The 27,343-nt window shown below is 43.5% G+C and overlaps 1 long non-coding RNA gene across 1 annotated transcript in view; it reads right to left on the reverse strand.

Annotated features, from left to right (window-relative positions):
* Positions 1-337: 337 nt before the first annotated feature.
* The window catches only part of LOC137334079 (uncharacterized), a 60,955-nt gene continuing 33,949 nt past the window's right edge, over positions 338-27,343 (reverse strand). Inside the window, exons 3-4 of the long non-coding RNA XR_010966061.1 lie at positions 4,878-4,960; positions 338-384 (exon numbers count right to left, since the gene is read on the reverse strand). This is a non-coding gene — a long non-coding RNA (uncharacterized lncRNA). The remainder of the gene's footprint in view (positions 385-4,877; positions 4,961-27,343) is intronic.

Here is a 27,343-nt window from a genome sequence, read left to right on the forward strand (position 1 = left end):
CAGTGCAGGAAGCGTTTCAATTACCTAACTAGGTCAGCGAAAGTGAGTACACTTATTGATTCTGCTGCATTCCGTCTTCCACACCACCGCCCCCCCCCCACCTCACCTCAACTCATTCTGCACTGCCAAGACTTCTCCATCACATCACTCCTCACACCCACTTAAGGCTCATCCTCAACTTCCCTTCCCTTCCTGAGCACTGCCTCACCTCCCCATTAGTCACCCCACCACTACCACTCACCCCAATCCTGATCCAATATGATGTCTCTGTCTGATACTCACCCTCTGATGCATCTCTTTCATGGACAGCCTCACCCAAAGCAATGCATTCATCGGTTGGCCATTTCACCATCACTCAATCACATGTCTGTACTTCCTCCCCTTCTAGAAGAGAGCGCAAAATGCACATGAGAGGGCGAGGGCTGGAGGGGGGGCCACAACAAATAGTGGTCCTTACAGACACGGAGCAGGAGGCCCTGCAGATCAGCCGCACCCTCGAGTGTCTGTCCGCCGGGGACGCCGCAACTGGCCCCCCACAAACTTCTGGTGACACAACTTCAACATTCATCACACACAACATGAATTGATGTTAACAATGATTGGCATGTTCAATACCTTAATATGCTCATCGCAACGTGACACATCTGTGATGATGCTTAATATTGCCTTCTGTTCTCTTACAGGCCCTTCAACGACCACTGTGATGGCAGAGGGCGATTCCTCAGAGGAGCTCCCGGTTTCTGAGTGCAAACCGTCACATCTTAGTGAGCCATCCACCAGCGCAGATACTCACACCTCGGTGGGTCCTAGCAGTCAGTTAGTTGGGTTGGCACCTGGTGAGTCACCACACACAAGTGAGCACGAGCAGACACTGGTAGCAGGGACAGCTGTGGAGAGTCCTCACTGGTGGGCGCACTCCTCTCCAGGCTCTGCGCAGCTGGACGTAGATGCTGAACCCCGGGGGTCATCCTTTAAAAGGAGAATGATCGAGGGACAGCAACACATTTGCGAGATACTGGAACAGGTGCCACGCACACTCTCCACAATAGCGCAGAGGATAGAGGAGTCCAACTCCTACATTAGTGGAATGGTGGCACAGGTACGGGAGAGAATCTCTGTCATATTGTCACAGGGAAGTGTCTATAGTGTCGCAGGTAAGTGTGGGAATGTCTGCGATGGAGAGAAGGCTAGCCTCCGTTGAGCTTAAAGCACGGCTCACAAATGAGTCCATTCTGGCCCTAACAACAGTTGTTCAGACTCCAGGTGAACAACATTCTGCCGCCTTAAACACACAGGCAGGTGCTTTACAACTGGGCTTCCAAGACCTCATACATGTTCTCCAAACTGTGCTCCAGCAGGGTGGTAGGAGTGATGTGGGCCTGGTCCAGGAGAGGGATGATGGCAAAAGGGGACATGGAAGTGGGGACGCCACTCAAAGTCCTCCCATCTCTCACCCGTTGCCCCCCTCCCAACCAGTACCTGCAATGCTGCCTCCTCTCCAGGTGGCTGAGTCTGCCCCTGCACAGGTGCAGGTGCAGCTGTCTTTGGAGGGGCCCTCACGGGCTCCAAAACCCAGAGGGCGTAGGCTGAAAGCATTTAAGCAGTGCGGGCATGGACATGAGCAACCTGTCACTACCACTGCTGCAGCCATAGGGGATGCACCACGTAGAAGTAGTAGGAAGAGAAAGGCTAAGGATTTGTGAGCATGAAGGGTATGCACAAGGGTGTCTGACAGATGGTCATGTTTTTCATTTATATTTGATTTTTCGGTTTCGGAGCCCGTGAGTTCCCCTTCAAGGACTGCCCCACCTGCACCTGTACAGGGGCAGACTCAGCCACCTGGAGAGGAGGCAGCATTGCAGGTACTGGTTGAGAGGGGGGCAACTGGTGAGACATGGGAGCGCTTTGAGTGGCGTCCCCACTTCCATATCCCCTTTCACAGATTATTGTCTCTAAAAGTTTCCCCACCATTGATGTTAGGCTGATTGGCCTGTAATTAGTGGATTTATCCCTCTCCCCTTTTTTGAACAGGGATATAACATTTGCAATCCTCCAGTCCTCCGGCACCATCCCCATATCTAAGGAAGATTGGAAGATTGTGACCAGAGCCTCCGCAATTTCCACCCTTACTTCCCTCAGTAACATAGGATGCATCCCATCTGGACCGGGTGACTTTTCTACTTTGAGTACTGCCAATCTTTTAAGTATCTCCTCTTCATCTATTTTTATTCTATCCAATATCGCTACTACCTCCTCTTTTACTTCTACAATGGCAGCATCCACTTCTCTAGTGAAGACCGATATGAAGTATCCATTTAGTACCTCAGTCATGCCCTCTGCCTCCACAAGAATATCTCCCTTTTTTTCCCTAATTGGGCCCATGCTTTCTTTGCCTACCCTTTTACTATTTATATGTTTATAAAAGACTTTCGGGTTCCCTTTTATGTTAGTTGCTAATCCATTCTCATACTCTCTCTTTGCCTCTCTTATTTCCTTTTTTAAATCTCCTCTGCACCTTCTGAGGAGGAGGAATGTGAAATATTGGATGGGATAAAGAGAGGAAGTATTAAGGGGTTTAGCATCTTTGAAAGTAGATAAATCACCAGGCCCGGAGGAAATGTATCCCAGGCTGTTAAGAGAAGCAAGGGAGGAAATAGCGGAGGCTCTGACCATCATTTTCCAATCCTCCCTGGCTACAGGCGTGGTGCTGGAGGATTGGAGGACTGCTAACGTTGTACCGTTGTTTAAAAAGGGAGGAAGAGATAGACCGAGTAATTATAAGCCAGTCAGTCTAACCTTTGTGAAGGGCAAATTATTGGAATCAATTCTGAGGGACAGCATAAATCGTCATTTAGAAAGGCACGGGTTAATCAAGGACAGTCAGCATGGATTTGTTAAGGGAAGGTTGTGTCTGACTAACTTGATTGAATTTTTTAAGCAAGTAACAAGGAGGGTCGATGATGCAGTGATGCAGTGTACATGGATTTTAGCAAGGGTTTTGACAAGGTCCCACATGGCCGACTGGTCAAAAACGTAAAAGCCCATGGGATTCAAGGGAAAATGGCTAGTTGGATCCAAAATTGGCTCAGTGGCAGGAAGCAAAGGGTGATGGTCGAAGTGTGTTTCTGCCACTGGAAAGCTGTTTCCAGTGGGGTCCTGCAAGGCTCAGAAAGAGGTCCCTTGCTTTTTGTGGTATATATTAATAATTTGGACTTGAATGTGGGGGGCTTGATCAAGAAGTTTGCAGATGGTACAATAATTGGCCGTGTGGCTGATGGTGAGGAGGAAAGCTGTAGACTGCAGGAAGATATCAATGGACTGGTCAGGTGGGCGGGAAAGTAGCAAATGGAATTCAATCCGGAGAAGTGTGAAGTAATGCATTTCGGGAGGGCAAACAAGGCAAGGGAGTACACAATAAATGGGGGATACTGAGAGGTGTAGTGGAGCAAAGGGACCTTGCAGTGCATGTCCACAGATCCCTGAAGGTAGCAGGACAGGTAGATAAGGTGGTTAAAAAGGCATACGGGATACTTTCCTTTATTAGCCGAAGCATAGAAAATAAGGGCAGGGAGGTGATGCTGGAACTGTATAAAACACTGGTTGGGCCACAGCTTGAGTACTGCGTACAGTTCTGGTCACCACATTACAGGAAAGATGTGATTGCACTAGAGAGGGTACAGAGGAGATTTACGGGGCTGTTGCCAGGGCTGGAGAATTTTAGCTATGAGAAAAGATTGGATCGGCTGGGGTTGTTTTCTTTGGAACAAAGGAGGCTGAGGGGAGATTTAATTGAGGTGTACAAAATTATGACAGGACTAGATAGAGTGGATAAGAAGGACCTATTTCCCTTAGCAGAGAGGTCAATAACCAGGGCGCATAGATATAAAGTAATTGGTAGAAGGATTAGACGGGAGCTGAGGAGTAATTTTTCACCCAGAGGATGATAGGGGTATGGATTTCACTGCCTGAAAGGGTGGTAGAGGCAGAAATCCTCAACTCATCTAAAAAGCACTTGGACACGCACTTGAAGTGCCCTAACCTACAGGGCTACGGACCAAGTGCTGGAAAGTGGGATTAAGCTGGATAGCTCTTTTTCGGCCAGCATGGACCCGAAGGGCCGAATGGCCTCCTTCTGTGCCGTAATTTTCTATGATTCTATGATTCTATTCAGCCTGGTTTTCTACTGTATTATGTAAATAAGGAAAAACTGTTTCCAGTGGCAGAAGAGTCGATAACTAAGGACACAGATTTAAGGTGATCGACAAAAGAGCCAGAGGCGACATGAGGAAGCATTTATTAACGCAACAAATTGTTATGATCCTGAATGCATTGCCTGAAACGGTGGTGGAAGCAGATTCAAGAATAACTCCCAAAAGGGAATTCAATAAATACTTGAAGGGAAAATATTTACAGGGTTATGGGGAAAGAGTGGGGGAGTGGGACTAATTGGAAAACTCTTTCAACGAGCCAGCACAGGCACAATGGGCCAAATGGATTTCTTCTGTGCTGTATCATGATACTACTACAATACCATTATGACACCATTTCCTATTTTCTGCCAGTCTGAAAAACTGTCCCTAACTTCTACCCTGTGTGTACTGGTTTTGTAGCCATCTTTCAATCAAGGTTGGGTGTAAGAAATCACATACAGTGGAAAGAAGCAGTAGGCACTCACATACATTACAATTTTGTTTGCATTAAATTTGTTGTGTGTGCAGACATCAATTTATGCAAGACTTGGAAGCTGCTTTCATCTGATGGAATGAATGGGAGCTGTGTGATTTGTGTCACTATTGACATGTTATTAGCAAGATGTACACAGGACTGCTCTTGCAGTAGCCAGATGAAGTAAGATGAAGTAAGTCTCCTGCATTTACCTTGCAGCCAGCAAAGAGTTATCCTCTGCATCCTTGTCAGGCTACGACTCCTGCAAGCGTTGCAGGCCTCCCTCCCTCCTCTTCTACGAAGCCAGGGTTTCCAATGGAAATATATTATGGAAAGAAGGAAAGAAAGAAAGAAAGAATTAAAGAATGAATGAATGAATGACTTGCATTTATACAGCCCCTTTTAGGACCTTGGGACGTCCCAAAGCGCTTTACAGCCGATGAAGTACTTTTGAAGTGTAGTCACAGTTGTAACTTAGGAAACATTACATTCCAAGGGGGGAAAAGAGCAACCCCAGAGAAAATGGCCAAAAGCCAGATGCTAAATTAATTGGCAGGGACAAAAATAAAATCCGAAATTAATGGAGAAGTAAGTTTTCTGCAAAGTTTTCAAATATTTGTGCTTGGCTCTTTAAATTTACTTCTGCTTCTTCCCCAGATTTCTAAGCGCAGACCATGTGAGAGATGGGCTTTGTACGTATTCAAACAGCACTGCATTGGGTGTAATTTCCAGTTAGGTACAGTGATGTACTATAGAGAGACATGAGCAATGATATTGTGGGAGAGATTTTACAGATCCTGCCTTCTTTAAGGATCTTCCTGTTCTGTTTAACTCTTGCAAGGAGTTCACCTATAATCAGTCTCTCTCTGTATAATTGGTAACAATGATTCTGCTGCTTCTCTCATTATATAAACTTTTCATCCATGGTCTGATCCAGAAAACACAAGAAAGATACATAAAACAGCAGCTGGAATTGTGAAACCAAAAATAATACTGGAAATAATAACTGAAAAATTAATAAAAGTACTCCAAATTTTAGCTGAGAATTCAAAATCTTTTAAGATAACACCAAACATTATGTGAGAATTAGAAATATATGGAAAAACTCTTTCACAATTCTTTCCTTCAGTCCCTTTGAATTGGGACCTTAACCAGGTGCTTCCTATTAATGCCAAATTATAAATAGGCGGGATGTCCGCCCAAGCATCTGAAATTTTAAGGAGGCGGTTCTGACCTTGATTTGAATGCTGAATGCAGGCATAATTACACTCCTGCTCAAAAGGAGCTGGAGTGAATTAAAAGGACTTGAAGCCCCACTGCAAGCATTATCTCAGCACAGATTAGGTAGGGGTGCTAGCCACCCAATTTGCTGTTCCCCACTCTCCCCAATCTCGCTGGCAGTATATCTCTTTATGTGGGCTCGGTGTCAAATTTTGTTTGATAACGCTCCTGTGAAGTGCCTTGGGACATTTTTACTATGTTAAAGGCACAATATAAATGTAAGTTGATGTTTTTGCAGTAGCAATACTGCCGTGTGGAAAATTCATCCCAGTGTTTCACATTTGTGAGCACCTGTCACAGGCATCATCAGAAGCTGTTGTCTTCGGTCCCCGCCACCAACTCCATTCCCTAGCCATCGATTCCATCCCCCTCCCTGGCCAATGTCTGAGGCTGAATCAGACTATTCGCAACCTTGGCGTTTTGTTTGACCCTGAGCTGAGCTTCTGACCACATATCTGCTCCGTCACCTACTTCCACTTCTGTAACATCACCCATCTCCACCCATGCCTCAGCCCATCTGCTGCTGAAACCCTCATCCATGCCTTTGTTACCTCCAGACTCAACTTTTCCAATGCTCTCCTAGCCCGCCTCGGACCTTCCACCCTCCGTAAACTTGAGCTCATCCAAAACTCTGATGCCCATACCCTAACTCGCACCAAGTCCCGTTCACCCATCACCCCTGTGCTCGCTGACTGACATTGGCTCCAGGCCTTGAGCGCCTCGATTTTAGAATTCTCATCTTTGTGTTCAAATCGCTCTATGGCCTCACACCTCCCTATCTCTATAACCTCCTCCAAGAATTCTGCGTTCCTCCAATTCTGACCTCTTGTGCACCCCCCCTCCCTTCGCCCCACCATTGGAGGCTGTGCCTTCAACTGTCTAGGCCCTAACCTCTAGAATTCCCTCTCTAAACCTCTCCGCCACTCTACCTCTCTCACCTCCTTTATGACGTTCCTTAAAACCTACTTCTTTGAGCACCTGTCCTAATATCTCCTTATGGGCTCAGTGTTAAGTTTTGTTTGATAACGCTCCTGTGAAGCACCTTGGGACGTTTAACTATGTTAAAGGCGCTATATAAATGCATCTTGTTGTTGTTGATATGTCACTGCAGCCTTGAATTGGTGTGAGTGTTCACTCACCTTCCTTCTTGCAGCTTGGTTGAATTAAAACCAAGTAAAACATATGGACCTTTCTTTTCTGCTGGGCTGATATTACACCAATGATATTACACCACGACACACCAGAATGGCTTTTAGAAAAAAATTTCAGCAAGGTTTATGTCTCAATATAAAGGAATAGAAAAGGGGCTTCCAGCAGCAACTTAGAATGAGCTTAATCTGAGATGAACATGGCTGTGATTGTCTTGTCCATATCAATCCTATTCCCTGCTTGCTGTTAAAAGTGTAGTTCTGCCTTTAGTGTCTTGCCGCAAGTTCACAGCACGACAAGCAAAATGTCAATGAAGTCACTAAGTAGGGGGCAAACTTGACTAAAATAAGAGAAGCTGCCATTTTCCACATTTGTTGCTTATTGAATATATGTGATCGGGTTTAATGGTTCCTACACTGTAAGACTAATGCGTAGTCACAAGCTCTATATCTATGTATATTTATACATATTCTCGAATACATATTAAACTGCTGTGAGTCAGAGAACTTCAAGCATTCATTAATATGGAGGATTTTTAGATTTGAAAACTATGCATAATATTTAAAAACTGCACACAATGATTTTATTATAGTTTGAGGCAGCTTAAAGGGACAGTAACAAAAATGACACAAATGGGATTTATATCCATCCAGCTATTTTTGGCACAGGGTGAGCTGCATACATAAAATAAGGAAACCCTGAGGGTAAAGGTATACTTGCCAACTCTTGGGAGGAAAACTCTAGAGGGGGTAGGCATTTTCTGCCAAAGAAGTATAGGAAAAATGAAATAGTTTAAAGAAATCGTTTCAATCCAGAGAGTGTGAGGTAATGCATTTGGGGAGGGCAAACAAGGCAAGGGAATACACAATAAATGGGAGGATACTGAGAGGTGTGGAGGAACAAAGTGACCTTGGAGTGCATGTCCACAGACCCCTGAAGGTAGCAGGACAGGTAGATAAGGTGGTTAAAAAGGCATACGGGATATTTTCCTTTATTAGCCGAGGCATAGAATATAAGAGCAGGGAGGTTATGCCAGGACTGTATTAAACATTGGTTAGGCCAGAGCTTGAGTACTGCGTACAGTTCTGGTCACCACATTACAGGAAAGATGTGATTGCACTAGAGAGGGTTCAGAGGAGATTTACGAGGATGTTGCCAGGGCTGGAGAATTTTAGCTATGAGGAAAGATTGGATAGGCTGGGGTTGTTTCCTTTGGAGCAGAGGAGGCTGAGGGGTGATTTAATTGAGGTGTACAAAATTATGAGGGGTCTAGATAGAATGGATAAGAAGGACCTATTTCCCTTAGCAGAGAGGTCAATAACCAGGGCGCATAGATTTAAAGTGACTGGTAGAAGGATTAGAGGGAAGCTGAGGAAAACTTTTTTCACCCAGAGGGTGTTGGGGGTCTGGAACTCACTGCCTGTGAGGTAGAGGCAGAAACCCCCAACTCATTTAAAAAGTACCTAAATGTGTACCTGAAGTGCCGTGACCTACATAGCTACAGACCAAGTGCTGGAAAGTGGGATTAGGCTGGGTGGCTCGTTTTCGGCTAGCGCGGACACGATGGGCCGAATGGCCTCCTTCTGTGCCGTAAATTTTCTATGATTCTATAATTCTATGAAAAAGGGAAATATTTTTCACTGCAAAATACAACCCTAGTCTAGTTATGCAAACATTTAATTTAAATTCTCCTGTTTTGTTGGAAAAATTAGATTTTTAACATTATTCTCTCAGCTTCCGAAAGAAAAACATCATTACAGCTCCTTACCTCACCACAGAGTGGGTCCGTATTCAGTACTGCACCTATTAAGACATCCAAGAGTGGAAAATTCAGTACTGAGTCAGTACACAGGAATTTCCCAGTTCATACTTAATTTTCCAGTCATGGATCCCCCCCCCCCCCCCACCGCCGCCCCCGTAAATGGCTTCCAGGACCAATAAGGTTGCTCATCTGTGGCACTTATTATCTGGGCTTCAGCTATGTAGTGAATTTAACATCAAAAATGCAATTTTTTCAAGAGGCCGCAAGAAGAAAATTTAGAACCTACTTTCTCCTACTAAATAGAATTTTTTATGATATATCTGTATTTCTGTCCAATCCTCAGTTTTTCTCGGTCCTTTTCCAGACTTCTTTCTGTTTTGTTTTTCCAGCGGTTTTCATAAAAGCATCAAAATTTCAGCATAGAAGGAGACCTGTTGATCCGTCGTGCCTTTGCTGGTTCTAGCTTCACTATGGAGCTAATTAGTCTAATCCCAATTCCCTGTCCTTTTCCCATAACTAATATTTTTCTTGTTCAAGCATTTATCTAGCTTCCGCTTAAATGTCATGATTTACTTAGCTCCAATAGTTACTTGTGATTTATTCCGTATAGAATCATAGAAAGTTACGGCACAGAAGGAGGTCATTCGGCCCATCGTATCCGTGCCGGCCGAAAAAGAGCTATCCAGCTTAATCCCACTTTCCAGCACTTGGTCTGGAGCCCTGTAGGTTACAGCACTTCATAGAATCATAGAATACTAATAGTATGCTAATAACACACTGCATGTAAAGGTTTTTTCTACCCTTTATTACTTTTCTGAATTTGTGCCTCTTATTATCAATTTATCAATCAGTGGAAATAGTCTATTTACCCTCTCAAATTCTTTCAAAATTGTGAACACTTTCATTTGATCCCCCTTACCCTTCTCTGGTGAATACAGCCGTAGATTTTCAAGTCTCCCATCATAACTATATCTTTCATCTTTGTTAATATCTTGGTAAATCTACTTTACATCTTTTCCAAGATTCCAATACTCTTTCAATAATTAGATACCACAACTGCACACTGTACTCCAACGGTGACTAACCAACGACTTGTACAGGTCACCTCCTCACACTTCTAGTCATCGTTCCTATTTTTCGAATCCAGAAATTGCCCTTTTTGTTGCAGTTTCCACCTATAATCCTAAATTTAAAGATCTGTTCTTCCTGTCCATTAAGAATTTTACTGTTTGGGGTGTATTTTAATTCTCTGTTCTTTTTCCCAAAATGTACTACATCACATTTATCTTTCTCTCTCTGCCCCCTCCTTTGTCCAGACTCATCGCGCTTGAAATGATTACTGCCTTCTTTCTAGGTTATGAACTTCTTGTTTATTTCTCTTTAACCTCATGTAGTTTGTTCTACTCGGTTGCTCAACTGTCATATCTTTGCATATTGCGGAGAAACTCTCTGCAATCAAATGGAGACTGGCTCTGTTGCTCACCATGTACAGCAACCAAAGGATTCACCAGGACATTTCTGGTTTTGTCAACTGACCCACAACTACACTGCATTGATCACTGAGATTTTCCATTGCGGCAAACCTATTGTCATTGCCCTCTTAGTGTACGACACTTGCCAGTTACTGCAAGTTTAGAGGATGGGAGCAATCACAAGAATCCCTGATGGAGCGCTAAGGTATCTGGGTATTCTGGAAATTAAACGAAGGATGCATGGAGATTGCAGTAAATCTTTGTGCTCGTCAAGGTGAGAAATGTTAGGGGAATGGAACACTATCAATTTTGGTCACTCATTGTCGGCTTCAAGTGTTTCCAGATCAAGCATATCATAGCTTGCTAGAGAATAAAGTTTCTGCTGCTCTGCCATAATTGTCCTAATCTCAAACTCGGAAGAGAACCCCCAACTGCATCAATTTGACAAGGTGTCAGTCTTGGCTCAGTGTTAGCACTCTTGCCTGAGTCAGATGGTGGTGGTTCAAGCCTCATTCCAGAGACTTGAGCACATAATCTAGGCTGACACTTCAGCGCCGTACTGAGAGAGTGCTACACTGTTGGAGATTACGAGAGTTATATTGGATAACCCCGAAAACAAGCGCTGGGATCGAGGTGCGCGATTAACCCATGCCCATTGGTTGCGATGCAGGCAGCACATAACACTCATGCTGCCTGATGGTTTGAATGATTGCTGCATGCAGCCAGCGCTACCTGCGTTGTTGATTGGCTGCACACACCAGCAGGGCGCCCCGATATTGGGAGTGACTAGCTCTATTAAAAGGCAACCTGCAACTCTTAAAGGAGAGGTGCAGGAAGTCCTTTGAAAAATGTTGGAAGATATTGAAGAACGGCTGCGCCTGGGAGAGACCGTGCACCAAGATTCTCAGATGGTGCACTAGAGGCCTTGGTGTAAGAGGTGACTGACAAAGGACCATCCTATATCCGCAGTGGGGGCAGGAGGCCCTGAGACATATGCTGCAGAGGCTGTGGGAGGCTGTGGCGGACAAGGTAAATGCCAATAGCATTGCACCATGCACGTGGACAAGGTCAATGCCAGGAGCATAGCGCAAAGAACATGGATGCAGTGCAGGAAGAAGTTCAATGATTTGACATGAGTGGTCAAGGTGAGTGAGTTCAACTGTCACGTGGCATATCGTACCAACTGCATCACTAGCCTCATCCACTGCTCCACGCACTACGCCCCATCACCCACCTACCAAAAAATTATTGCAATCAGTACGCAATCCAGCGAATCGGATGCTGCATCTCACCCTCACACAGTACCACTGTTGCAAGCCGCACACCCACAACTCACAGGTCAGACACACTGGCAGCTATTCAATCGTGACAGCCACATCACCCAAACATCTTCCAGGACACTCACTAACACACTTCCCTCTTTCTTGCAGGAGAAGGTGGCACATAACACTAGGCAGCAGGAAAGAACTGGGGGAGGACAGGCACACTTACATGTCCTCACCCCCATGGAGGAGACAGTGCTGTCCTTCATTGGAAGGGCAATCACTGAGGCTGTGGCCACTGGCAGTGCTGGAGGTATCGATGATGAAGTTCTCTGCAAACCTAATCCTCCTTCTCGCTTCCCACTTCTCCCTCAGCCCACAATCTTTTCTGACTTATGTGCTGCAGATGATGTAAGCACACACATCTTACTTTCTCCTCTCCCCTCACCACAGCTCAACCCGTGTCCCTTTGTCATTTCAGATACCCAAGAACTGGAACCTTCCCAGTCAGAGGAGGAAGAGGAAGAAGACAGCGATGATGAAGGCACACCATCACTAGATCTTACACTCGCAACAACCAGCTCAGAGATTGACACTCCATGTGCTTTAGAGGCGAGGGTAGAGGAGGGATCTCTATCCTAGCCTCTAAAGAGATGAGATACCGGGCACTTCTGCGCAGAAGCCAGGGCGGGGGGAACAGAAACCGCAGGTGCCAGCTTGCCGGAGGGTGAGGTCACACAATAGTTGTGCTGCAGAGGAGTCTGATGATGACTTCAATGGGCCAGGCCACAGAAGAAGGCTGATGGGTGTACACAACCAAATGCTTGGGGCACTGGAAAGCCTGCCAGAAGCCTGCGCACAATGTAAAGGGGCATGGAGGAGTCCAGCTCCAACTTGGAGCTGGACTTTGCACAGAGCTTGGAGCCCATCCTTTCCCACATGGAACGGGTGGTCACCTCCATCAGCGCACCTGTGGAACCCACCATGATGCAACATCTGATGACTGATGTCACAGCTTCCATTGCAGCACAAACATCTGCCATCCAAGGTCTGACTGCTGTTATCATGGCTCTGAGTTCCACTGTGGAATGGGACTTCCAGGAGATCACAGCAGTCCAGCAATCTGTTCTCCAGCAGATCACCAGAGTGGCAGTGGCGCCATGGAAGACGAACCTGCTGTCCTCTCTCAGGATGACAGCATTCCTGCTCCCACCCCTGCCATTCCACCAGTGCCCTTGTTGTTGCCTGTCAGCCAGCCAGGCCAGACTGCTGCAGCCCAGGCTGAGATGGTGCAATCTGAAGCCGGGCCCTCCCAGCCCAGAGCTGCTCGATGTCGTCCTCCAAGGCCACCTGCACGCTCCTCAATTGAAGGTCAGCAGCCTTCCACCACCCATGCTCCTGCCACTGGGATGCACCTCGTTGGAGCACTAAGAAAGGTAAAGGCACATGAATAACAGGCACTAAGAGAATGACAAGGGTGAATAGTATCAGATTTTGCATAATTTCATGTGTAAATCTATAAAAGTGGTTATGAATTTGCATGTGGTGTTGGTTTTCATTTCTGCGATGAGCTGAGGCAGGATCCAATATGTAATCATAAGGAGGATGATTTGCTGGCTCATGTGGGAGAGGAAAGGCAAGGAGTGTGGGACTGTTGGTGAATGGGGAGGTGTCATTGAAGTTACTGGTGTCATTAATCATCTAATCACACAGAGCCCTGGCAGACAGGGCCTGTCTACTTTGTTGCCTCCGTGGCTCTTCCTCCACTTCCTCCTCCTCCTCCTTCTTCTGGCAGCTTGTTATGCTCTGCAAGGCCTCTCTGCATACTCCCAGTCATGCTAGGAAGCCCTAGCAGGCCACCCAGGTCTGAAAGCAACTTTGATCAGCACACTATTTTAAATGCTGCAAGACTAGCCAGATCGCTCTCTATAGAATATTGCAACTTTCGCCAAGTATAGGAAACTTCCAAAAACACATACAATTGCACCAGCAGCCAGAATAACTAGTCCAGCAACTAACCTGTAACTCCTGCATGATCCCTTTAAATCGTGCTGGTGGCGGAGGTTGGGGGGGGGGGGTGGTGTCCTCCATAGCGTTTAAATCCTGTTCAGTTGTGCAAGGTTAAGACAGTGTGTTGGCTGGAGCATGCAGTTCCAAAATGCCGCCGGCTGCTTCAAATCAGTGTTGCACACTGATTTACGTCATAATCTCCCTACTTTACATGTTCGTTAGATACCCCACCTTTACCAAGATGGCATCCTGCGCACTTCACATCAGAAATATGCGCACGCATCTCTTCACCATTTTCGGGACTTAGGAGTCCAGGTAGCACCTACAAAACGGGCGCTACATGGCCCAATTTCGCCCCCTACGTCTTTCTGATGAAATGTCAAACTGAGGCCCCACCTGCCCTCTTAGGTGAATATAGCAGATCCCATGGTACTGTTTGAAAAAGAGCAGAGCATTTTCCTAGAGTCCTGGCCAATATCTATTCCTCAACCAACATCATTAAAGCAGATTATCTGGTATTTATCTCATTGCTATTTGTGGGACCTTGCAAATTAGCTGCTTTGTTTTCCATATTACATATAACACTGACAAGGCCCTGCAGGAGGTGAACAGCAGTTTTAGGTCTTTATGGAGCATCTCACTTCGGTGGCCAGTTTCTTCCTTGCAGAAGCACAGTCTGCACACGCAGAGCACCTCCGACAGCGCCTCAAAAAACATCCGTTCTCTATATAGTCTCTTTGGCGGGGTTGAGTTTCCAGTCATGATGCCTCAAGCGATGCGCCTGCTCCTCCTCCAGGTGTTCATGATGATCAAGAACAGGGGAATGCCCAGTTGATAGGCCATTACAACGCTTTCACCTTCCTTACGTGTAAAAATAAGTGAGGGCCCTGAAAGTAATTGTATTCAGACACTAACAGCACTCTGGATGGCAAAGTTGACTGGAATAAACTACCAAAATTGAGAGATTTAGGAAAAAATACTCTTAGAATAATTTCCACACTGCTAGGGTGAGGTCCCTTTGTTGGCCTCCCAGGCTGAGAGTCATGTGTTGGCCATAAATCACATCAATAACAGGTCACCCACACCATTATTTTTCAGTCTAACTGGCTGTGTCGTGTATAATGGCCTAAATCCAGCAAATTGGCAATCACCATTGACAACAATGGAGGGCTGAGCAGCGAGAACAGATTTTTATTGGCTTAGCCGAGGGTATCAGCAGAGTGGCACAAATGTGCCAGCAAACTAACTCACTACTCCATTATTTCCTGGAACGTTTGCATAGTAGCAATGATGCATACCGTTAATACATCATTACTATGGCACAAGTTTGTAGCAATACACACTACAGGAAAATTCAAAAGAAGATAAAGGAGGAATTAAAAAAACAACATATCAAAAATTTGACTAATTCATCTTGCAAGGATACAAGCTGTTGCAATATATATTAATATTAAAAATAAACTGAATGGACTTCTTAAATTCAGTACCTCATTTTTCATTTTATGTAAAGGGATTAAATTCGATGTTTTAAACAATAGTCGACATTGTGTTGGCAACTGGCCAATGTGCCAACACAATGAAACATTGCCCATCCAAACTGGGTAGGACACAGGTATGAATGGATAGGTGATGAGGTCAGATAATTGGACATATGTGATTTCCAATGTAAAGAGCAGTACAAGAGTTCCAGTCAGAGTAGGATCACAATAAACAGCTGGTTCTGATTAAATCAATGGGTAGTACAGTATAACACTGTTTAAACTTGAATTGTGAGGAAACCTTTTACATTAAGAAAAAGTGCCAACGCTGGATGTGTAGGCTTTGATATGACTGAGGTGGATAACTCCTTAAAGTGGATAATGTATCAGTCGAATATGTGCCATTTACTGTGCCTAAACTGACATAACTTTCAAACTAAATTTAGTTAAACTGGTGTTAATAGCCATAATCTAATAACAAACTATGGCTGCTATTGTACTCCTACTTTTGCATAGATGCAAAGCGGTTTCTAAACAGATTAACACAAAAGTGATTGTGTAACTCAGGAGTCAGGTCAGGATCTGACTCCCAAACACACTGGGGGTGATGTTAACCCCCAAGAACCGGTGGGTTGAGGGCGGGTGGGAGTTGAAAATAGTTGTTTTTGGATTGTGACCGCAACCTGGCTTCACTTCCGGGTTTAATGTGGGCATGTAAAAGTACAGGCTTCCCACTGGGAATGCAAAGTCTGAAAATTTTGCGGTTGCGACCCAAAAAAACAACTATTTTCAACTCTCACACGTCCCCAATCCACCCATTCTTGGGGGTTAAAATCACCCCCACTGAAACCAAAAGGAGTGAGGCCAACTCTAGTAGATGATCTCACACCATTCAGGCTTTGCACTGGGTGTAGTATAACTGCTACCATGTTTTATAAATCTAGTTTGAGTCTTTTTAGTGTTTGAAAAGAATCATTTTTAATGCCTGTGCTCTCTCAACATTACAAATGAAGTGGCTGGGGACTGGAGTCCTGTGCATATACCAAAGCATACATGTGCAGAGGCACCTTATTGCTGAGCTCAGTGTGATCTACAGCAAGGTGCCGCTGCAAGGTAGCTTGGATCTGCTGACTGTGCATCACATTCTGCAGGTACTCATCTTGACACCAGTACCTGTAGTGTAATGGCAGTCTATGGTAGTCTCTGAGGAGAGGAAGCCTCCACACATATTATACCCATTCAGAATAAAAGCCCTGGAGACTACACCTGGAGCATAACATGTTGGAATTGTCATTGCTCATTGCCATAATCGAATGAAGAATCTGCCATAGAACAACAGGTAAATATGACTAATTGATTTTTAGAGCAAGCAAAACTGAAAAAGAGATAGCTGATGGGGCATGCCTGGCTCCGAATAAGAACTATATAACTTACATGCAGTGCATATTGCAGCAGAAGCAGTTTCTTGCTATTTCTCAGCTCAATCCAAGGAGATTCAACTTGGACCATTCCTCTATCTTAATTCTTAAGTTGTAGTGCAATGATGAAGTCTCCAAATAATACCACTTCCCCTCCTTCCTTTCTTCCTTCACAATCTCTCCTGGAATTATATATCCAGGTATATTTAATTGCCAATCCTTACCCAACTGCAGCCATGCTTCAGTTATTGCTGTTAAGTAATGATTTTTTATTTTAAACAATGCCTCTTTCTTTCTTATTTCTTACACTTTGTGCATTAATAACCATACATTTTACTTTGGATTCCCTTGGTTGGCAACAGCGCAACAAGCTTTTGGAAGTGTTACTCGGTTGGACTAATGATTCTAATATTTCTATAATTTGAGGTTTGTGAAAACTACATCAAGAAAATAATGGCCAAAAAATTCTGATTGGGGCCAACTTAGAAACCCAGTGGATCTCTGGTCAGGGGACCAAAAAATAGGGCAGAACCCAGTTCTGTTGGGAGTCATCCTCATTTGTGCCCTACAAAGGTTTTCCGGTGGGGGGATGAGGTATGGACAAATCTTACACCCCCCACCCCCACAGCCACGGCAAGGGGTTGTTTCAGCGAGAGTTCCTGGGAATTTTGTCCAGTATGCCCTTTAAAGGCCTCAACAGAACTCTTGCCACCTGAGTCTCACTGAGGCTCCAAGAAAGGCCTGAAGACTATTGCAGCAAGAAGAAATTATCCCCAGAGGGGATCAATTAAGCTTAAAAATTGCCTCACTAGCTGCAATTGGAGCTGAAGATGGATTTACTGTTATTACTATTGGGCCCTTCCCAGGTCCCCTTTCTCTGTCAGAGTTGCATAGTCCAGCTCTGACATTTTGGCCAGTGATTTGGGTGAACACTGCTGAAGCAACTGGCACAATACACCAGCCCCAAGGTAGGCAAATGGCTCCATTTTCATAGTTTGGGACAGGGCCTAGGCGTCCTCATTTGGGCACACTTACTTCCCGTTCTGCCACACTTGTGCTAGTGGAGTAAGCTGGTCGGAATTTCAGCCCCAGTATCTTATTAGTTGCTTTTTGTAGCTGCATTTCAAAAGTCCAAAGAAGAAAATCTAGTGTCCATTTATTCCACTTGTAAGTTCCAAAACTAAAAAAGACCGAGATCCATCGAGTTTGCCTTCCACCCCATCCTGGTAGTCTCATGATACAACAATAATGGAGTTATTGACTAATCATAGCAATCAATCTCTATCAATTAGTTACAACAGACCCAGACATGACACAAGGCAAACCCTCCAGTGGTGGAGAGCTTTGGGAATCATAGGTCCAAAGTCATCTGTTTCTCCCATGCTTGCTACACTTCAGCTGTGGTTCAGTGGGTAGAACTCTCATCTCTGAGTCAGAAGGTTGTGGGTTTAATTCCCACTCCAGTGACTTGAGTACAAAATCTAGGCTGATATACCAGTGCACTACTGAGGGAGTGCTGCACTGTCAGAGGTATTGTCTTTCAGATGAGAAGTTAAACCAATGCCCTATCTGCCCTCTCAGGTGGGTATAAAAGATCCCATGGTATATCTTGAAGAAGAGCAGGGGAGTTCTCCCTGGTGTCCTGACCAATATTTACCCTTAACCGACATCACTGAAACACCTTATCCGGTCATTATCACATTGCTGTTTGTGGGACCTTGCTGTGTGCAAATTGGTCTGTTATGTTTCCTACATTACAACAGTGACTGCACTTCAAAAGTAATTCATTGGCTGTAAAGTGCTTTGGGACATCCTGAAGTCGTGAAAGGCGCTATATAAATGCAGGTCTATCTTTTTTACCAAGAAGGCGGCTCACCATCACCTTCTCAAGGGCAATTAGAGTTGGGCAATAAATGCCGGCCTCGTCAGAGACGCCCACATCCCATGAACGAATAAAAAAAAAAGTCATGTCTCAAATTATTCATATACTGTATCCCAAAATGTTATTTTCTGAAAGAAATCTATCTAATTTGTATTTGAATAAATCAACATTTTCTGCTTCCACCATCTCCCCAGGGTTCTATAGTTTTACCACTCGCTCACTGAAATAACGTTTTCACAGTTTAGTTTTGAATTTACCCCCCTTCAAGCGCAGGCCGTGTCCTCTGATTTCACTGTTCTAGACAAAATGAAACAGCTTGCCATAGTCTACCTTATTTAGTCCCTTTAGAATCCTAAAAACAGTAATATCATCTCTTAACCTTCTCTTTCCAGTGAGAACATGCCTAATTTACATAATCGCTCATCATAATCCAATCCCTCTGTCCCCTCAATCATTCTAGTTGCTCTCTTCTGTATCCTTTCAATAGTTGCAATATCCTTTTTGTACAAGACGATCAGAACTGTACACAGGACTCCAGGTATATCGCACCAATGATATATAAAGTGGCAGAATTACCTCACTATTTTGACTCAATATTGACCTTTTAATACACCCCAGCCTCTGATTTGCTTTACTCACTCCCACACAGCATTGTTGTGATAGCTTCAATTTACTGTCAATCAGGACCCACAGATCTTTCATTTTCCATATACATTGGGCTGGAAATTGCTGTAAGTGGTGAACGACCCGCGCTCGCTGCTCCTTACATACTAGATTACCCGTACCGTACCTGCGGTTTAACTGTGGGAATTTCCTCTAATGGGAACCTGAAAAGTATCCAACGTTAGCTCCCGTGAACCTAGGACCTATGTGGGCAATGAGAGGATCTCGCTCTCCCCTCAACCAACCAGATTGCAGCGTCCTTGACAAGCGCAAAGAGTCAAAACCATGAAGTGCAAGCTATAACAGTAAAATCAACAGTTAAAACAGTTAGAGAAAGCAAAATAAAGAAGGTAAGAAATATCGAATTAAAAGACAGAGATAAAAGAGACAGAAAGAAAATGTAAAAAATAAAAAATTTTAATTTTTTTTTAAATGTCCAACAACTATTAAAATCACAATGAATGAGAGTCCACATTTTTAAAATGTAATTTTCAGTGCCAGAGAAGTTGTTTGGCAGCCATTAATACTTACCATGCTGTTAAAACTCAGTTTAGACCTAAAGAAAACTCAGTGTACCTGTTTTGTGGCGAGATTAGTTCGTTTCCAGCTGCACAGGAGAGCAATTTGCCACTGGTCCATTGATTGCAGCTGTGAGGTCCCTTTAAAACGAAGCTTTCAGATCACTGGCGAACCAGAAAGAGCAAGTTCTGGATTTCCGCATTTGACCGCGCACATGCGGTCGCCGGAACCTGCTCTTCGATTTTACCATTAATAACGATGAGCGCTGTTAGGCTCACCATTATTTTAAAAGCAATTTCCAGCCCATTATTTTCTTTCTGTTAAAGTAATAGTCCCTTCCTGGATTTTTTGTCCCCATGTGAAGCACTTTGCATTTTTCTTCATTGCATTTCATCTGCCCCCTGTCTGCCCAATTCCCAGGTATATTCAAATCAACCTGTAGCTTATGCTGTTTAGCTGTTCAGTCTACCACCTTCATCAGCTTCATATCATCTGCAAATTTAGCCACTGCACTTGTGACCCCAGCTCCAGATCATTTATGAAGATATAAATGGAACAAAAGAGGTCCAAAAACATACCCCTGTGGGACGCCACTGGAAATATTCTCCCAGGCTGATGACATTCCCTGTAACATCACCCTCTGGGTTCTATCGGGCAACCAATTACATATCCTTTGTAAAATATTTCCACTGATTCCCGTTTTCTTTATTTTCACTACCAGCCTTTCCAAATGATGTACTAGAATAATACGTTGTTAAAAATGAATGAAGACAAGTTACCCTGTGGCGTAGTAGGCAATCCCACTGTGCAGCAAGCCATACAGCCCAGAAGGTCTCATGTTTGGTTATTGGTCTGAGTCAGCTAATCTCAACCAGGATAACAGAAAGAATTGCTACTATCGACCAATGTGTCCCTGTACTAAGGGCATAACAAAATCAGGCTGGGTTTCTGCTCTTGATCACTATACAGTAACTCCTGCTGGAAGATGTGTGTGTGTTTCCATGTGTCAGATGAGAATAGGATTGGAATTCATCAATTTTGATTGGATTTTGTCAATTCTGATGAAAGGTCTTTGGCCTGAAACATTAACGCTGTTTCTTTCTCCACAGATGCTTCCTCACTTGTTAAGCTTTTCCAGCATTTTCTGTTTTTATTTCAGATTTCCAGCATCCGCAGGATTTTGCATTTGAAAGTAGGATTGAGCTCAGTGTTATTTCCCCTATGGTAAAATAGCCTGACTTGGGACCATGTCCAGTAATCCCTCAGGAAAGGGAGGATAAAACACAAAAGTGATAGAAGACAAGAACAGAGTGAAGACGAGTGCATAAATATTGCTACCAACTGTACAGTTGATTATTATTCACTGTACAAATCCTGATGTTTAAACACAACCCATAGAGAATCATAGAATCATAGAAAATTTATGGCACAGAAGGAGGCCATTCAGACCATTGTGTCCGCGCCGACTGAGAAACAGCCTAATCCCACTTTCCCGCATTTGGTCCGTAGCCCTGCAGGTCACGGCTCTTCAGGTGCACACCCAGGTATTTTTTAAATGAGCTGAGGGTTTCTGCCTCTACCACCCTCTCAGGCAGTGAGTTCCAGACCCACATCACCCTCTGGGTGAAAAAAAATTTCCTCATTTCCGCTCTAATCCTTCTACCAATCACTTTAAATCTATGCCCCCTTGTTATTGACCCCTCTGCTAAGGGAAATAGGTCCTTCCTATCCACTCTATCTAGGCCCCTCATAATTTTGTACACCTCAATCAAATCACCCCTCAGCCTCCTCTGTTCCAAGGAAAACAACCCCACCCTATCCAATCTGTCAACATAGCTAAAATTCTCCAGTCCTGGCAACATCTTCGTAAATCTCCTCTGCACCCTCTCTAGTGCAATTACATCCTTCCTGTAATGTGGTGACCAGAATTGTGCGCAGTACTCAAGCTGTGGCCTAACTAGTGTTTTATATAGTTCCAGCATAACATCCCTGCTTTTATATTCTATGCCTCGGCTAATAAAGGAAAGCATTCCATATGCCTTCTTAACCACCTTATCTACCTGTCCTGCTACCTTCAGGGATCTGTGGACATGCACTGCAAGGTCCCTCACTTCCTCTACACCTCTCAGTATTCTCCCATTTATTGTGTATTCCCTTGCCTTGTTTGCTCTCCCTAAATGCATTACCTCACACTTCTCCTGATTGAACTCCATTTGCCATTTTTCTGCCCATCTGACCAGTCCATTGATATCTTCCTGTGGTCTACAGCTTTCCTCCTCACTATCAACCACACGGCCTATCTTTGTGTCATCCACAAATTTCTTAATCATGCCCCTACATTTAAGTCCAAATCGTTAATGTATACCACAAAAAGCAAAGGACCTAGTACCGAGCCCTGCGGCACCCCATTGGAAACAGCCTTCCAGTCGCAAAAACATTCGTCGACCATCACCCTTTGCTTCCTGCCACTGAGCCAATTTTGGATCCAATTTGCCACATTCCCTTGGATCCCATGGGCCTTTACTTTTTTGACCAATCTGCTATGTGGGACCTTGTCAAAAGCCTTGCTAAAATCCATGTAGACTACATCAATTGCGCTACCTTCTTCAATCCTCCTTGTCACCTCCTCGAAAAATTTAATCAAGTTAGTCAGACGCGACCTCCCCTTAACAAATCCGTGCTGACTGTCCTTGATTAGTCCGTGCCTTTCTAAGTGACAGTTTATCCTGTCCCTCAGAATTGATTCCAATAATTTGCCCACCACCGAGGTTAGGCTGACTGGTCTATCCTTCGCTCCCCTTTTAAACAACCATACAATGTTAGCAGTCCTCCAATCCTCCAGCACTATGCCTGCATCCAGTGAAGTTTGGAAAATGATTGTTAAAGCCTCCGCTATTTCCTCTCTGGTTTCTTTTAACAGCTTGAAAAAGGATAGTGTTGTCAGTTTCAAAATAAGCTACATTTTAAGGTGTTAAAGTTTTAAATATATAAATTAGCCATATGAGTAAGAAATAGTGAATGGTTAACTTATAAGTAATGTTAAAAAATATATAATTGAATACATTCAGTAAGCTTTTGATGGGAAGTCCTTTCTCAGAAACCCCAGCTGGATTGATCTTTGTGGCTACTCAGTTTGAAACGTGAGCAGCTGTCACTGGAAGAGCAGCTAATAGCTGCCGTACACTATATATCAGGCCGAGCCCCTTTGCTGGAAATTCAGCTGCCTGATTATCTCAAACTGCAGCTGTGAAATCACAAAAAATTATGATTCAAATGAGCTCTGTTATTAAAGTATCTCTTCATTGGACTTCACAAGGTTACTCCTTCAGATGGTTGTTTCCTTTTTTTTGTCATCTGGTAACAGAAACCCTGCAGCCAAAGGAGATGTCTTTGGGTTATTTCCACATCATGAACTATCTTGTGATGACCTGATTTCTGCAGTGATTATACTCCAGAGATCAAAGAGGGATTAGTGTAGCTTAGCCCTACTTCCATTGGGTACTACAAAGCTCTGTCACCTTGTACATGTGTACACAGCAACATAGCAAGTGGGGCTCATCGGAGGAAAGTGAAACAGCTAAAAATATGAGCTTCAGGGCCAAATTTGAATGTTTGTCAGTGCAGTCATTTCAATTAGTTGGGAGGAAGCCACTGCAAATTTTTAACTTGAATACATCGGATTGTGTTTTTATTTTATACAAATGGCAACAAACATAGAGTGCAGACTGATCACCATATGCTAAAAGCACTTATTATAAAAACATGATCTTAATTTGAAATCCATATGAAAATCAAATGATGATCCAGAGTGTGCAGTGCTACCTAAATATACAGTTCATCGGGCTGGACTTAAAACTGAAATGCAGAAACAACTAGCTTGTTCTTAAACTAATTACACACAAGATCTACTTAAGCTCTTTCCATGTAATTGGGCAATCTGAGATGGAACCTCTTTGTATGTCTCAACAGCCTTTGGGTATGGTACGTGGAACAAACTGTGATTTGTGCCTAAGGGGTCCCTTTGTCAAGTGTTACCATTCCTGTTTTGATTGAAGTCTTCTTCATCTTGTCACAATGTTAATGGGGAAGGTATTTGAGGTGGTCCATATTGCACAAGTTGATATAAATGTATACTCTTGCTATATCCTGTAACTGGGGATTTTCTAAATCTAGGTTTCAGAATTAAATTTGCTTGTTACATGGGAAGCTGTGGCGAATTTGATTGGCCTTAATCTATATTTATTGTTGTAGTTTCATGCTTTCTATCTGGGTGGTGATGCACTAAAAGGAACATTAAAGAAGGAAAAATATATTTTAATTCTTTCTCCTCTCATTGGTTTTTGTTTCTACACAGATTCCTTCAGTAAATATAATAGGTGAGCAGGTCATAAATTCCAAGACGCCAGTTTTCCCATGGGCACAATTGGTATTTGTAATAGACCAAAAAGTACACTCGGCTTGGTGTTCATTTAATGATTTTGACCCCACCTTACTTTATAAGCATAAGCTCTCGGAAGCCAGTACATGGGAAAGGGCATTCCAGCTGGAAGGATTGAGGATCCACAAATTGTATCTTGTCATGGATATTCCCCAGTGTCCCAGATACTATACGAGTTAAAAACTACACACATTTAAAACCTACCTCATAACAGCTCTTTTATCTGTGAGCAGGAGCCAAATTAATTAAAATAAGGGCAGCACTTATAATGATTTCAACCGTATCTGTTTTGCCTCCCCCTCAAACACAGACAAAGATTTTATTGCTTTTTTCATAAAGGTTAACTTTTTAAAACAGTCACCAAAAACCAGGAGAAAAGGCCACATATCAATATGGGAATTTTCTCCAACTTCTCTTCCTCTGAATGATTGTCATAATGATAATTCAATATGTTGTAGAGGGCTAAAGCTCATTAGCACAAATCATTTTCCTGTGCACCGGCTTCAGTAGAAAACTACTAATTCTGTTGAATGCCATTGTACCTAATTTTGCTCCCTTTATGCATCTGTATCCCAAAAAGAAAATTTGGACCTGTGATACTAATACCATTGTATGTTCGGCTGACCAGAGATGTTAACAATTCAATTCCCAATGCCCTCCAGGAGAAGTTCTACTGTTGTGAAGAATCCCACCTACAGCTCACCTGAGAATTGATGAAACTTGTCACGTGATCTTCAGGGTTCAAGTAATAAACTAGTCAGTTTTGGAGTGGGTCTCAAAAGTGTTAAATCATACCACAAGCAGAAATGGGAAGAAAGAAACATGTTAATAACCTGCTGAGCTGAGCTGTTACCATAGCAATGACACGAACTCAGTCCAATCAAAGAAACTAGAGGAAAAGCAAATCTGCTGCAATTTCACATCACAAAGAGATTTGTACAGAAATTCAAACACAGCCCTTATATATATAAAAGGCTTGAGACACTCAAATTGAAATAATGGTTCGTGGGAGAGAATGCTTTCTTATTTCATGAATATATTTCTGAAATTCTCCAAAAGCTTATTTGTATCATAAAAAAATGCAACATATTCATTTTTTCACTGCTTCATTTTTTCGTTTCTGATCATCTAAAATTGGATATGGTGTTTGAAAAGCAGAAATGCCTGATTACACAGTGCCTTTAAACACAAACTGGCATTGTGAAGTCAGACCCTTAGCTGCTATTGCACTGTGCTAGATGGTAAGCCATTTTTGATTAGAAACATATCGAGTGCAGACAAGGATGCTGCGAGCAAACACTGCGGCTAGCTCTGGAAACCCATGTGGTTTCAGTTTGGATCAACAAGGGCGAAAACACAATTGACATCATTTTCATTCAGTTGTGAAATCTCTTGTGAAACAAGAAGTTGTAATAGGGAATTAAATAAAAGGGATTTGTGCCATTACACAATGCAGCCATCTTCTTACATTTAAAATTCAGGGACATCTTTTAACTGTTATAGCCTGAAAAGCAATTAAGCAGCTCAGTTCACACAACAAACTGATTTTATTTCCATAATGATCCAACTATACTTCTTTTGCTTCTGCCATTAAGGCAGTATTGTCTTAGTCCATGTTAGTACCCTATAATGAATATTGTAAACAATTTTACAACACCAAGTTATAGTCCAGCAATTTTATTTTAAATTCACAAGCTTTCGGAGGCTACCTCCTTCCTCAGGTGTTCACCTGAGGAAGGAGGTAGCCTCCGAAAGCTTGTGAATTTAAAATAAAATTGCTGGACTATAACTTGGTGTTGTAAAATTGTTTACAATTGTCAACCCCAGTCCATCACCGGCATCTCCACATTATAATGAATATCACAGTAATAAAGCTGCCTCTTACGTTTCAGTAACTTTATTGCTGTAATTATTAGGGTGGACTTTGGGGACAGTGTAAAAGAGGAGACAGCGAATTGGCTGCCTGTTATATACCGCAACCGATTTTCCTTTCCATCGATCAGGTGGGGTGTATAATGGGCGGCCGATAATCAGGTGGGGTATATGATGGGCAGAAGACAATCGGGGGGTATATAATGGGCAGAAGATAATCAGGGGGGGTATATAATGGGAGGAAGATAATCAGGGGAGTGTATAATGGGCGGCCGATAATCAGGTGGGGTATATAATGGGAGGAAGATAATCAGGGGAGTGTATAATGGGCGGCCGATAATCAGGTGGGGTGTATAATGGGCGGCCGATAATCAGGTGGGGTGTATAATGGGCAGAAGATAATCGGTGGGGTGTATAATGGGCGGAAGATAATCAGGGGGGGTGTATAATGGGCAGAACATAATCGAGGGGGGTGTATAATGGGCAGAACATAATCGGGGGGGGCGTATAATGGGCGGAAGATAATCAGGGGGGGTGTATAATGGGCAGAACATAATCGGGGGGCGTATAATGGGCAGAAGATAATCGGGGGGGGTGTATAATGGGCGGAAGATAATCAGGGGGGGTGTATAATGGGCAGAACATAATTGGGGGGGGTGTATAATGGGCGGAAGATAATCAGTGGGGGTGTATAATGGGCAGGAGATAATCGGGGGGTGTATAATGGGCAGAACATAATCGGGGGGGGCGTATAATGGGCGGAAGATAATCAGGGGGGGTGTATAATGGGCAGAACATAATCGGGGGGGCGTATAATGGGCAGAAGATAATCGGGGGGGGGGTGTATAATGGGCAGGAGATAATCGAGGGGTGTATAATGGGCAGAAGATAATCGGGGGGGTGTATAATGGGCAGGAGATAATCGGGGGGTGTATAATGGGCAGAAGATAATCGGGGGGGTGTATAATGGGCAGGAGATAATCGGGGGGTATAATGGGCAGAAGATAATCGGGGGGGTGTATAATGGGCAGAAGATAATCGGTGGGGTGGGTATAATGGGCAGAAGATAATCGGGGGTTGTATAATGGGCGGCCGATCCACTATCGCCCGTTTTACGTCCCTGCCAAATTTGAAAGTTCCACCCTAATATTACAACAATAAAATTACTGTAATGTAAGGGTCAGCTTTATTACTGTGATATTCATTATAAATTACTGAACTGAACAACTAAAGCTCAAATTTACATGAGAATAAAAAATTAATCCTTACCCTTGATTCTCCTGACATCTCCTTTTTCCCCCTATTCTTTTCCAACTCTCTTACCCTCTTTGTCCCATGCTTTATTACAGAACTTTTTTTTTTCTATTTTCTATCTATTCTAGCTCTAGCCTACCAATACAAACCCTGTTTCTTGCTCTTTCACATTTAAATTATTTAACAGAAAACCAGCCATTTAAAAGGCTAGATTTGGA

The sequence above is a fragment of the Heptranchias perlo genome, chromosome 2, assembly GCF_035084215.1.
Source record: "Heptranchias perlo isolate sHepPer1 chromosome 2, sHepPer1.hap1, whole genome shotgun sequence".
Lineage (NCBI taxonomy): Eukaryota > Metazoa > Chordata > Chondrichthyes > Hexanchiformes > Hexanchidae > Heptranchias > Heptranchias perlo.